A 13,583-nucleotide genomic window follows, 5' to 3' on the forward strand; every position below is an offset into this window, starting at 1 on the left:
CTCAGTGTGTTACTGTCTCTCAACCTAACCTACCTCACAGGGTTGTTTTGAAGATACCGTATTTTTCCGTGTATAACACAACCCCATGTTTAAGACGACCCCTATTTTTTGGAACCCTCAACAGTTGCTGAGCTTCTTTTGTAAGTTCGCTGAGCTGTTGAGCAGCTTTTCGGTGATCCCTCACTCTGGCTGACGGAACTGGTGCCGTAATACACCACATACTGGCACTCACCAAATACTCTTCCTAAGCTGGGAAGAACGGGTAAGCAGCCCCCTCTCCAACATTTCCCTGCTACTGCCGCAGCACCAGCCCTCGCTTACTTAGCATATTAACCTGTGTATAAGACGACCCTCAATTTATCACAAAAAAATCAAAAGAAAGGTTGTCTTATACATGGAAAAATGTGATAAATTGTGCATGTATATAACACCTTGAGCCCCTTGAAGGAAGGTAGGATATAAGCTTCAGAGAAAGGAAAAGAAAAATGGCTTCTTGCACCATTTGTCCTAGCCTATAGTATACTACAAGGGATTATATTTTTGAGATATTCTTAACATGGGAGATGGATTAAAAAGGAAACAATGTGAGCCCATTAGCAATACTGATGTAAAATTAAAAGAGAATCTCTGGAGTGGAATCTAAAGCAAACATATTCACATCCTGGTGTTAGGGGAATGCTTTTGTGGGGCATCAAAAGAAGATTAGATAGATAGACAGACAGACAGCTTCTTTTATGGCTTTTGATGGTTCATGCCTACTCAAGGGCACTGCAAAGGTCACAACTATTGCTCAGGGCAGAGTCTGAAATCAGTGGTCTCTGTGTGCACACACCAAAGGATGGAGAACAGTTTGAATTTTAGGAGTAAGAGAAAGAGTTCCAAGTTTTGCAGCTGGTAGGCAAAAAGCAAACTAGAGTGGTGATGAGGAGTTGCAAAATCAATCCAGATTCAACTTAAGACTCGTCCCACCTTGCATATTTGTAAATGAACAGATAGAAGTAGATCCTAAAACAAAATGTTGCCGTGTGAAAAGTTTGTATTCAGGATTCCTTCCAGCCACAGTTTTTTTTCTAGGATACTCCATTCTATTACCACCACCCTCCTTCCCCTCCTCCACTCCATGCACATATACTCACCATCCTGTGACCACTGAACACGCTCCATCTTCACTGGGTTGTTGAAGAATTTTTTTCTCTTTTAGTTTTTCCCCTAAAGTTGCTTTGCATGTTTGCAAAGCATGGGTTTCCCCTAGCCTGCTGACATGAATGGAGCCATTCTCCCCACCCCAAAAAGTTTCTTTGTACTTTTGCAAAACTTGGTTTCCCCCCAAGCCTCCTGTTATCTCCCATTTTGCCTACATAAGGATTGTGATTCTGAGAAAATGTTCCTTTTCACACACGGCAATAAAAAAAACACAATTTCTCCAGTATTCTCTCCTTATAAGGGAACTGACCCAGAAGTGCATTAATTCTTAGGGATGTGAAAAAAGTTGCTGAAATTATGGAATTCAAGAGCAAAGAGAGAGAGGCCATGCTCTGACCAAGCTGCAAATACTGAGTAGACGTGGGCTGCGCTGCAAAATCAATTCCTGTCGCACAGTATGACTGGCACAAAGAACAGTTATATATGAACTGGGGCTTTTGTACTCCCCATTTGCTCTCCTGATTGGGGCTGCAGGGGCGGGGAGAGAACCTGATACTACAAACAAAAAAGTAACTCCCAAAGTCTGACTCTAGACTGGAGCAGAAATGAAGTTTGCCAACTGAGAGGCATCTTATCACACAAAGATGAAACTGAAAGTCCAAACTGTGAAGGTGAAGAATCTTAGCTAGCAAATTTATTGTTCTGCACTGTTGCGTGTGTGTGTGTTGAGTTTTTATGTTGCTGTGCCCTATCCTGATATTCTATGATAGGGCGGTACATAAATACTTTAAAAAATAAACAAATAGCAAAAGTGATAAGAGGGCCTAAAATATAGAAGCTGCAAACATCGAAAAGCATAAGAGATACTAGGGGAGAAAGCAGCACAGCAGAACAGGAGAGAACATGCATTATCAAGTACCTTGAAAGCAGTTCTTGGAAGCGTGCTGACTCAAACTCGTATGAGAGGTTCTTCCTGCTAACAGACTGTCAGCTCCCCAACGAAGTATAGCCATGAAGAGCGGCTGCCAGTCTATAATTAAACCGCCAGAGAAAGCCTGTGATATCTTCACACTGATTAAAAAGGCAGAGAGAGAAAACGATAGCACCTCCAAATGCATGTTACCTTTTTTAATTTAGTTAGTTTACAAGTAATTATTATAAATGAATTATGTGATTGAAATAATCACATCTTGCAATGTTATGAGACATTTGATTATAAGTATAAAACAGCAATGAAGATCTAATCATGGTTATTTGAGGCAGTAATCTGTTCTATACAACCACTTCAAACTCAGAATGGGGTCAGCTGTCCTTACAGAAAGATAAGCATGGGCTCCACACTTAAGGAAAGATGCTACCTTGGACTTATTAATTTATGCCACTGGCATCAATGCACAAGGTAGGAATGCAGGAATTTTGGGGTTATGCATCAGTTCTGTGACCGAACAGGAACATTATAGGAATGTGTTGCCAATGCAGCCAAAGGACCTTCATTTGTTTTATTTCTCAATCCGAACAAAATGGAAGATGGTTTATTCATCAAAATGTTAAGTTTTTCAAGTCTTAACATTCGAGTAAAGCATCTGGATCTACTATTTTGGTTACAATGCAGCACTCCTCATCAGACTATGTTGGACAACTATTTAATACCAACAACAGTGCACCAAATTACACCTCACACTCATATTGTGACTGACCAGATTTTGTTACAAACTAATGCAAAGTGGTAAGTGGTGCTACCCTATGCTTGCCATATGTCAGGAATATTCCTGACATGTCCTGGTTTTCAGGGGTAAAAATGGTGCCCGGGGAATTTTGCCGAACAGTCAAAATGTCAGGGAAAACCCGGATGTATGGCAATGCAATGGAAAAAGCAGCGTAAACAGCTTAAAATATCACTGTTTTTGGGTTAGGTTTCCCCTCAAAAGCTTATTTTTTAAAAAATCTCAACAATTTTACTTTTTGAAATATGGCAACCTTCCAGCTGCTCTTGAGAACATAGATATGTTCATATTCATTAGTCACCTGCTCTCAAAATACCAATATTATACCAAATGGATATAGTCCGAACTTCGTAAATCCACATGACCCCACTTTTTCCACACAGGAACACAGAACATAGCAGCTCCAAATTATATCTTTTACTAAGGGAGAACTCCCTCAAAATTCATGCCCAAGAAATCTCACCCTTCCCTTAACCCTTCCTAGCATCTTGCCCCCGCATTAATGGGGCGGAAGCACTTTGGAGCACATAGAGCATCTCTGACTAGAACACCATTTTAGGAATGCAGATAAAATAACAAAAAATACTGACAATACAGCACATTTTAAGGAAAAAAGCGAAGGATGTTTTGAACAATGGCTGCAATGGCACTTTTTGTGTTCCCCAATAAATTGGTATCCAGAGGCACGTTACTGGAGGTAACAGAGCTATCCTGACTAGGAGGAGCCTTTACAGCCATCCAAGGAGGCAGCCATTACTGTCACATTGTAGTAGTGAATTGTGCTGTGAAGTCTTTCCTTTTGTCCGTCCTATATCTCCCAAGATTCAGCTCTAATTTCACTAGAGAGGAAGAAAACACTTTCCCCAATCAAATCAATTTTCTAAACCAAAAATCCGCAAACATTTTAACTTCTCACAGGGGACTGTTTTGGTTGCCCTTTTCTGAACTTTCTCCAGCTCCACAAAAGCCCTTTTGAGGTATAGCATCCAGCAGACAGTATTCCAAGTGCTAAGCAGCAGTATTAGGTAACTGACCTTCTGTTCCAAACGATCCCATCCTTTGTGTCATATAATGCAATTACTCAGGCACAAGCAGCATAAATATTAGTACTAGCTTAGTAGTAGTCAGTAGTACCAGCTTACAGCCAAGAGCTTGCTAACAAATCCAGTATTACCATACATAGAAATTCCTAGATTTCAAAATATAATTATATTTTGAATAAAAACACTAGTTACAATGCCCCCTATATTACAGCACCTGCATTTTACAATTATTTTCAGATTACTTGGCAACTGAAGAGCAGTCTTCCAAGTGACCAACAAATGAACACTTGCTTTGATAGAAACAGATTATGTGTTTAAAACAGGGCATGGCAAGATAAAACTAGGCAGCCATTTTTCAGGGATGCGTTTGTTACAAAATCCAGCACCGAGCACAGGACTGGATTAAAGGATCTCCAACGCCCCATCCAGCTCCAATTTTATGCTTTTTGAATCTTTGAAGAAGAACTTCAAGGAGCTCCCAGTGAACTAGCCTGGGTTTAGCAAGCCTATTCCAAGTGGGAGCCCCTGAAGTGGTAGCACAATGCACAGAAGCGACACCAACTGTTCTAAGTCACATTGCAAAGACTTTAAAGCAACAATCAGATGCATACTTACTTAAGTGGCATATGTCTCAGTGAAGAAAAAGGACCCTTCTTCCAAGTAAACATCTGGGGTAAGACGACCAGGAAGACCATTCAGAGGATGAAGAAAGTGGACACAGAGCATCTCTCTCTCACCCTCTTTGTAGTATTAGAACCCACAGCCATCTAATGAAGCTGAATGTTGGAATTGGCTCCTAAAAAGATGCAGCAATAACCACCAGCTTTAAAAGAGAGTTAGGCAAATCCATGGAAGATAGAATGGCTGTTATCTTCAATTCCTGGGGTCAACAAACTTTTTCAGCAGGGGGCCAGTCCACTGTCCCTCAGAGCTTGTGGGGGGCTGGACTATATTTTGAAGGGGAAAAAAATGAACGAATTCCTATGCCCCACAAATAACCCAGGGATGCATTTTAAATAAAAGCACACATTCTACTCATGTAAAAACATGCTGATTCCCAGACCATCCACAGGCTGGATTTAGAAGGTGATTGGGCTGGATCCGGTCCCCAGCCTTAGTTTGCCTAGCCATGCCCAATACCAAAGGCAGAGTCCCAATGACTAGGAACCACAAGTGGGGAGTATCTCTTGCACTCAGGCCCTACTTGTTGTGAGCTTCCCATAAGCATCTGGTTATCTACTGCGAGAACAGGAGGCTGGACCAGACTGGTCTTGGGCCTGATCCTGCAGGGGCTCTTCTTGATTAGGCGATTGCCACCAGATTTCTACAGCTTTCTAGGGTTAGCTGCTCTAAATCAAGTCCGGACTTCTAAATCAAGGGCACGGTGTTTGCAACACCAACATCTGTTCTTGTTTAACTACTTCTGCAGTCTCTCTTCATCTCCAGGAGCTATTAAAAAAGGCTTTGAGGTTAGCCACTGCTTCCTTCCCGAGATGTGACTCAAACAACCCGTTTGAAGCAGGCAGGGGTAACTAACAGCACAGCTTTCCATCGGAGGGGGAGGGAGACAGAAGGGGGGAACCAGGTCTCTTTCCACCGCACGGTTCCCGCCGCCAGATCAGCTCGCAGGAACACCCCCCCCACACACACACTAATTGGTCCCAGCTGCGGATCCTTCCGCGGCATTCCTGCCTGCCTTGGCGGCGCCCGGGCAGCCGAGCGCTTTGTCTGCGGGACTGGCGGCTGACTCCGCGGGCTCCCGGGCGCGGGAGGGGAGCCGGGCGCACCGTTTGCGTGCTTCGGCAGCGATCCGAAAGCCTTGCGCGGGAAAACAGAAGCAACACTTAGGAGAACGGCCAGTTTTGTCAGTTATAGATATAGGGCTGGATCCAGTCTAAGTCCATTGAACTTAGGTCCCAGTCAGGATTTAACATCAGCACTTTCGATTTCAAGGAGACTCAAACATAACTTGCTTGCACCCGGATCCTAAGCACGGCTACTCTCTAGTAAGTCTTATGAATTCAATGGGGATTCCTCCCAGGTATGTGGGGTTAAGTTTGCAGCTTCAGTCTGGCTCTTACCTTCATGACGTCGGTGGCTTAACTGGTAGGGGAACCAGATATTCCCTATAGCCCCCCCCCAAAAAAACTCCGCTTTCAGTCGCCCCCCCTTCCCTGAAGCAGCTCAAAAAAACACAAAAGGAACTTTGCGTACTTACTTCATTGCACTTTGTTACAAAGCAGGCGAATCTTTTCGCTGGCTTTCCTCTTGCTGGAGAACCCTGAAAGGTTTGAGCATGGAGAAAAAAATGTACTCAATTTGCAAAACTGTGAATGCCTCTCTTTGGCTGCTTAATGGGGGCAAACCCCCACCAAACCTCTCGATTTCTTTTTGCAGTGAAGGGTGGGAGAAAAAAGTCCCGCCCCCCCCCAATCGAGTAATTAAAAAAATAAGACAAGGAAGAGTAAGATTTGGAAACTGCGGAGCTCTTCCGAGCGAGAGCAACGCGCAGCTCCAGCTCCAGCTCCCGGCGCGCGGGCTTCCCGGCGGAGGGGGGGCGGGGGGTGCAGCAGCTTTGCAGCGCGTCGCGTGCGGGAAGCTTGCGCGCTGCCCGAGGAACCGGCCTCCAAGTTCCTCGTTCCAGGAATGGGCACTTAAGGGACAACTCGCAATTGCCCCCCTTACTCAGAAACGCAAAGGAGGGGGGGGCTTCTTCTTCCCTACTCCGCTTCTTCTCCCCGCCCGTGTGACGCAACAGAAGGTGCCCATTAATGCAAAATCAAAAGAACATGTTCGAATTGAGGGGAAATGCTTGCATTAATGACCGCCAGTTGATAATTAGCATTTCCACTGCACGGATTTCGGCGCTGAAGCAGGGCCCGTCAAGAGTTCCAGCCCCATCTGAGAAACTTCCATTAATTTTGTACAATGCAGAGTTCTCTTGTTCTGCCGTTCCTCCCAGGAGCTCCAAGGCAACAACATGCAGGGTCTCTCTCTCTCTCTCTCTCTCTCTCTCTCTCTCTCTCTCTCTCACACACACACACACACACACACACACTTTGTCATCTTCACAACAATCCTGTGTTAAGTGAAGAGAGCAATTGGCCCAAGGCTACCTGTCCTAGAGCCTGATGCTCTGTGCACTTGAGGCTGCTACAGAGCGTGGCAAGCAAAGTCCTACAAGCTACAAAAGCAAATTTAATGCCAAGGATTAGAAACCGGTAGCTGTTTACTCGTTTGCTTTTTAATGAGTCAATTGATAAATTAATTCAATTTAAATAAATTTATTAACTACTCTGTATTTTTAGCCCACGTATTTTTAGCCCACCTTTCAATGTTTTTTTATTTAAATGCTCAACAGGGGGCTTCCAACAACATCCTAAAAAAACGAATCGGGGCAGCGGCAGGACAGGGAAGGTCATATCTTCTTAACCATATGACAGGTCATCAGAGCCAGAGCAAAGTCAAGCCTTACTAGGCAGAGAGTTCCATACTGTTGCTATTGCCACAGAGAGCACCTTATCCTATGTACCTGCTGGATGTGCTCGCTCAGCCAGGGTCAGGACCAAGTGAAGAGGCTGCCCTGCTGGTCTTAAAGAGCAGGGAGGCTCATAAGGGAGAAGGCAGCATTTTAAGTATTTGTAGTCTGCTTTTCACTCTAGTCCCAAGGCAGCAGACAGTAACATTAAAAGCACAATTACCATAATATTAGTAGCAATCAAAAATAAAATCAGCAGCAGAAGCAAAAATAAATAGAATAATATAATGGACCCAAGTTGTTTTCAGCTTTAAAGGGTTAAAAAATCAGCACTTTGAATTGTGCCTGGAAACAATCCAGAAGCTGATGCAACTATTCTAACAGAGGTGCAATGTGCCCCCTCCCCAAGAATTAGCTCCTGGTAACATACTATCAGATTCTGGGCCAGTGACCCATGCCTGGGTGTTTTTCAGAGGTGGTCCATGTAGAGCACATTGCAGTAATCTGGTCTTGATAGAACAGAAGGGGGTGTCACCATGGATAGCTCCAGGGCTTCTTTTTCAGCCAAAAATCAGCTCCGGCACCTCTCAGGTGGGTGCCATTGTCATTCGAAGAAAACAAGGGAGGTGTTCATGGAGAGTTCTGGCACCTTTTTTCCTAGAAAATTGGCACTAGATAGATCTGACTCCTCTAGGAACAGATGCAGCTGGAACACTAGTCCAGAGTGACCCAAAGTGCTCTTGGTAGCAATCGAGAGCAGACAAGAATGAGGTTTGCGGGTAGTTGACTTTGTACCTCCTATGTATCCTTTCCACATCATCGGACTTCACAAACTGAGAAGTATTCATGACATGTGGTTGCTGAAGTTCCATCCACTGGATTTGCTCTAACTGTGACATCCAAGTTGCATCAAATTGTACAGGGACTCAGGAAGTTGGGGGGGGGGAATTGGCAGAGAGAAACTTTTCTCCCTCTCGGTATTACAACCCACAACCATCCAGTGAAGCTGAATGTTAGAATATTCTGAACAGGCAAAAGAAAGTAGTGCATAGTCAAACTCGAATTCATTACCACAAGAGGTCCTAACATAAACTCTAGTCTAAGCCTCCTTTCTCCATCTCTAGTCTCCATCATACCTACCATTTAATCACCCCAAGTTCTGCCTGGTGGGTGGGGGTGCTCAGGAGTACCTTCTGTCAACCACCCAGGCCATTTCTTGATTCCAGAGATCAACCAAGGCTTTGACAGAAGCACCTGCCAAGGAGACAAAACAATCCTCCTGAGTCATCAGATGGTTTCTGGGTTTCCATATGTTTCTACCCTACTTGTGCCATTGCTGCCTAGGATTTTGAGTCTCTGGATAAATTAGCAAAAGCTAGAAACCTCAAAATAATACTGAAATACAATGCACCTGAAATATGCTTGTAACCAGTGTATATGGTGCTGGTACTCATCATGAGGTTGTTATAATAAATGCCGCACTTTTAACATTTTGGGGGGGGGGAGCTGCCAGTACTGTATACCCTGGAGTACCTCCAGAAAAAAACCCCACTGCTTGTAACATTTTCCAAACAAATATTATTTGGAATATATTCATTAAAAATTGTAACACCGCTTTATATCTGGGATTGTTTAAAAAAGGAAAGAGGGCTGTAGCTCTTTTTAATAAGTAGATTTATACTACATCTTTCTCTTTACTGCTTCCTTTAAGAATCCTTATATTTTGGTAAGTGAAAGATTGAGCCAATTTTCCTCCTGCCAGGAAGCAGATTAGTGGGTCTTTTCACAGAAGCTCCTCCCCTCCTCCTCTAGGACAAAACCAGTTCATTAAGGAACTGTGACATAGGCTTTCCAGGAAAGTGATTCCTTTTTGATGCTGGTGGAGAAAGAACCAAAGCCCATGACACACATTTCTCCCTGTCCAAATGGGTTACCATGCTTGTTTGATCCCTATGTCCCTAGACATGTCTGAAACCTACTTTTATTTTCAGATAGGAAGCCCATTTGGGACCCAGGCGGCTGGTGGGATTTTGCTGTGGTGCCAGAGTGATCATGTATTAAGTCAGGTATTTCTGGGGGTACTCAAGGATACACAGTACCTGCACCTTTCCCTCCTTACACTGGTCAAAATCGTAGCACTAACTGGAACAACGTCGTGGTGAGCACTGGCACATTTCCCCCTCCCTCCCCCAAAGAAAAGCACTGGGTATAGGACATGGGTGGCGCTGTGGGTTAAACCACAGAGCCTAGGACTTGCCAATCAGAAGGTTGGCGGTTTGAATCCCTGCGACGGGATGAGCTCCCGTTGCTCAGTCCCTGCTCCTGCCAACCTAGCAGTTCGAAAGCACGTCAAAGTGCAAGTAGATAAATAGGTACCACTCCGGCGGGAAGGTAAACGGCGTTTCCATGCGCTGCTCTGGTTCGCCAGAAGTGGCTTAGTCATGCTGGCCACATGACCCGGAAGCTGTACACCGCCTCCCTCAGCCAATAAAGCGAGATGAGCGCTGCAACCCCAGAGTCGGTCACGACTGGTCAGAGGTCCCTTTACCTATAGGGCAGGTAAAGCTGAGCAGAAAAAGGACTTGCAAAACCCCAAGTAAAGCCCCTATATTGTGCTTTGTAAGCCCCAACAATCAGCTGATCATCAGTGCTTGCAAAGCGCAGGGCTGTGCTTTTGCCAATTTAATTGCAGGCCACATGGGCAAAAATGTGCCACCTGATGTCATTGTGATGCCAGATGATTGTTACGGAAACCTTTGCTTTTCTTAATATTTTATTTGTGCCTGAGAACAGACTCCTGTCAGTCCAGTGCAGCTGGCACCCCAAAACTAATAGGTTTAACCAGATCAGTAGGAGCACACAAGGAACTCTGTAGTTTCAGTAATATAGGGTATCCTGTACAATTCCTGGGAGGGAAAGAGGAAATCAGTGCTTTTCCAGAAAAGGGATTTTATTCATGGAGCAACTGCAAGATCAATTACTGAAAACTATTCCAGATGGGAGGGGGAAGCAACAGTGAGCCAAATGCAGTATAGTGTATATGGAGAGAAAAGGGTGAGAGCTGGCAGCACTGACAAGAGGGAGAAATTGAGAGGGGAAGAGGGTGCTGGTTAGTTTTTCCTTCCTTGCAATTTGTCAAAAGCACTTCAGCAGAAGAGAGAACGGGGATCCTCCATGAGAGGGTAAATCCAAGGGCAAATGAAGTTCATGTTCCCAGATTGTAGCAAGAAAACACCATGGAGCACAGTGGTGCAAAGTCATCACCAAACAGTGGCTTCCAGGAGTAAGTTAGGCAAAGTGTCTATGGACCAGTTTGTCCAAAAATGTATGAAAGTCCAAAGGTTCGTGAATTCCAGAGTTGCACTAAGCCAGTATTTGAAAAAGCCAGTCCAATAATGCATCTGTCAATAGAAGTGCTTTTGAAATCGTGCTGCATTTGGAGAGGGGGTGGTCCAAGGTCAGTTATGGACAAAAACCTCTGTTCCTCATTCTCAATACTGTAGAGAGGTTCTAGGCCAGGGGTCGGCAACCCGCGGCTCCGGAGCCGCATGCGGCTCTTTTACACCTTTGCCGCGGCTCCGCAGGTCCTCGGGGACCCTGAGCAGAAAAGCAGAAGCGCCAGAAAGAGGAGGGGGATGGAGCTGGGCAGCCGAGCCGGGCAAAGCAAGGCGGCGGCGGCAGCGGAGCTCGAGAAGTGGCGGCTGCTGGGATGAAGGAGGAGGCAGCGGCGGCCGCAGAAGGGCTGCTGCTGCTGCTGCTTCTGCCGCCGGAGGGAAGTTCTGCCAGGCGGCTTCATGGCTCATAGCTTCCCCCGGGGTAGGACAGGCGGCGAGGGGGATGCCTCGTCTGGAGGACGATGAGGAAGCGGCCGAGCAGCTCACGGCGGCGCCTCTTCCCTCATGGTGCAGGGAGCGAGGAGGAAGAGGAGGAGGGCGGTGGCAGGAAGGTGTGCTAGGGCGCAGCGACGGTTCTCTCCTCAGGTGGACGCAGCTGCCACTGCCACCGCCGGCACCTGCCACATGCAGGCGCGTTTGCTTTCGCCGTTGCGGCAGCCCGCCCTTAGGTGCCGCGCGACATCGAGAGCCGCCCACCCAGGCCACGCTCTCCTCAGCCCAGTGTGCGAGGCACCTGAGGTGAGGGAGAGAGAGAGCGCGCTTGAGGGAAATGGCGGGGCGGGGTTTTTGTGTGTGTTTGTGTGTGTGTGGGGGGGGTGCTTCTGGATCCTTTTCCGTGCCTTGCTTCTGAGTTGCCGCCGAGTTGAGGGAGAGCACCTGAGGTGAACCACAAAATGGGCCTGCCCTCCCTGTCAGGGAGGAAGGGGTGAATTACTCAGTGATGAGGAGGGGGTCCAGAGGTAGCCAGCAGGAGAGGAGGGGGAGCACAAGAGCAATTGCAGAGGGAGGGGGGGGCTGTTAGGCACCAAAATCCTGCATGCGGGATTTCCCCCATTCTCTCGTGCCTATGCAATTCCTGCCCTTCTCCCTTCCCCCTCGAGATTTGCTGCAGAGACAATCAAATGAAGAAGAAAGGGAAGAGTATTAGCTGACATGTCCCCGGATCCCATGGAAAGCACTACAGATTTCTTTGCTTACCAGCTCTTTTTATTTTAAGTTGGCTTCAAACCTGTAATTGTGTAGGTGTGTGTGTGTATACATATACACACATAAATATTCATATCTCTTCCCTCTCACCTTCCTTTCACCCAGTTTCTCTGGCACTGGTTTATAAATGCTGCTATGTAGAAATGATGAGAAAGTTGCACCAGCAGAAGGAATGGATATGTGCTGTTAGTAAAAAGAGAGGGAGTTGAACTGCAGGGAGGGACAGACACTTTTCTATGTATTAATTTGTATAATGCCCTCTATGCACATGGTGCTTTGCGAAAAAAGGAATATGAGAGGAACCATACCCCTCTTTGCTATCTGAAATAGACTCAGGGAAAAGAGAGAGAATGGGGGAAGGGGAAGAATGTGTGGTTATTTACATTTGGCTTGTTTTGCGGCTCCCAGTTATTTTTTTTCCCCGGAAACGGGTCCAAGTGGCTCTTTTTGTCTTAAAGGTTGCAGACCCCTGTTCTAGGCTCTGGGTATGTGTAAGTCTGGTGCTAGGCAGAAACACACAGAAGAGGTCAGTCTGGATGGATGCAGAAGAGAAACTGGCCTTGCAATGTCTTGATGGTCAGCTGTGGGCAAGTTGTAGAGTGAGAGACAATATAGGAAAGCAAAAACACAATGGAGCTGAGCTAGTGTTCTCTAGCAGCAGATTATGTATTTCTGAATGCCCACTGTTGGTTTGACCAAGGCATGAATTCAGGACCACCTTCATCAGACTTGGAAACCTCTATCTTCATGTCCTTCCCTGTTTTATCTCCCTTCTGTTGTGTTTCAGATTGATAGTTACTCAGCGTAGGGACTTGTCCGCTAATACTTAAAGCACCATGCACATTGATAGTGCTATCATAATAATAATAATAATAATAATAATAATAATAATAATAATAATAATAATATCTTTATTGTCATTGCCCCCTCTCAGGGACAATGAAATTACTTGGCTGCTCCATCCACCCAGATAGGGCACTCCACTTAAAATCAGAACAACTATAAAAACACTAATTAAAACAATATAATATAATACAGCAATAATAATAATAATAATAATAATAATAATAATAATAATAATATAATTGAATAATAATTTATTATTTATACACCCCCCCCCATCTGGCTGAGTTTCCCCAGCCACTTTGGGAGGCTCCCAGTATAGTGCTGCCAGGTAGCCTTGCCCCCTTGAATAGCCAACTAGCCAGGAAAGGAGAAACAAAAGTGTGCTCCCACCACCACCGCCCCCGCAGGTGACTACTCCAGGTAAAAACAAAAAGTGGGGCACAAGCCGTGGACAAGCAAGCACCTTGCCGAAGGCCCCCTCAAAGCTGGCAGCACCTCTGTTAGCCATTCAGAAAACTTCAGGGAAAATGCTTTAATAATTAAGTTACCATGGAAACACCTCACCAAACTTTCCACACTCTTTTGTTAAGTCTAAGGCCCAGACCAGGTATTGCCTCAGGGCAACCTGCACTGAATAGCTCTATTCACAGGAGACAATGTGTTTTATTTAGACATATGCAGGGAATTCAGTTTTATTTTCTGACATTTTGGAGATAATACAGACTATATTATAATGTTTATGGTTCTT

At 45.4% G+C, this 13,583-nt stretch overlaps 2 protein-coding genes across 5 annotated transcripts in view; one reads left to right on the plus strand and one right to left on the minus strand.

Moving 5' to 3' along the window:
* The window catches only part of LOC310825357 (suppressor of cytokine signaling 1-like), an 11,833-nt gene extending 4,949 nt beyond the window's left edge, over positions 1 to 6,884 (minus strand). The window contains exons 1-3 of one of the 4 annotated variants that reach the window (XM_083698815.1): positions 6,129 to 6,884; positions 4,526 to 4,578; positions 2,063 to 2,173 (exon numbers count right to left, since the gene is read on the minus strand). The gene's annotated coding sequence lies outside the window, so the exon portion shown is untranslated. Of the gene's footprint in view, positions 1 to 2,062; positions 2,215 to 4,525; positions 4,707 to 6,128 lie in introns of all 4 variants that reach the window. The other 3 variants (XM_083698813.1, XM_083698814.1, XM_083698812.1) reach the window with 3 other exon arrangements.
* SERHL2 (serine hydrolase like 2) overlaps positions 5,686 to 13,583 on the plus strand; it is a 27,164-nt gene continuing 19,266 nt past the window's right edge. The window contains exon 1 of the mRNA XM_083698748.1: positions 5,686 to 5,916. The gene's annotated coding sequence lies outside the window, so the exon portion shown is untranslated. The remainder of the gene's footprint in view (positions 5,917 to 13,583) is intronic.

The sequence above is a fragment of the Podarcis gaigeae genome, assembly GCF_964106915.1.
Source record: "Podarcis gaigeae genome assembly, chromosome: 10".
In the NCBI taxonomy this organism is placed as follows: domain Eukaryota; kingdom Metazoa; phylum Chordata; class Lepidosauria; order Squamata; family Lacertidae; genus Podarcis; species Podarcis gaigeae.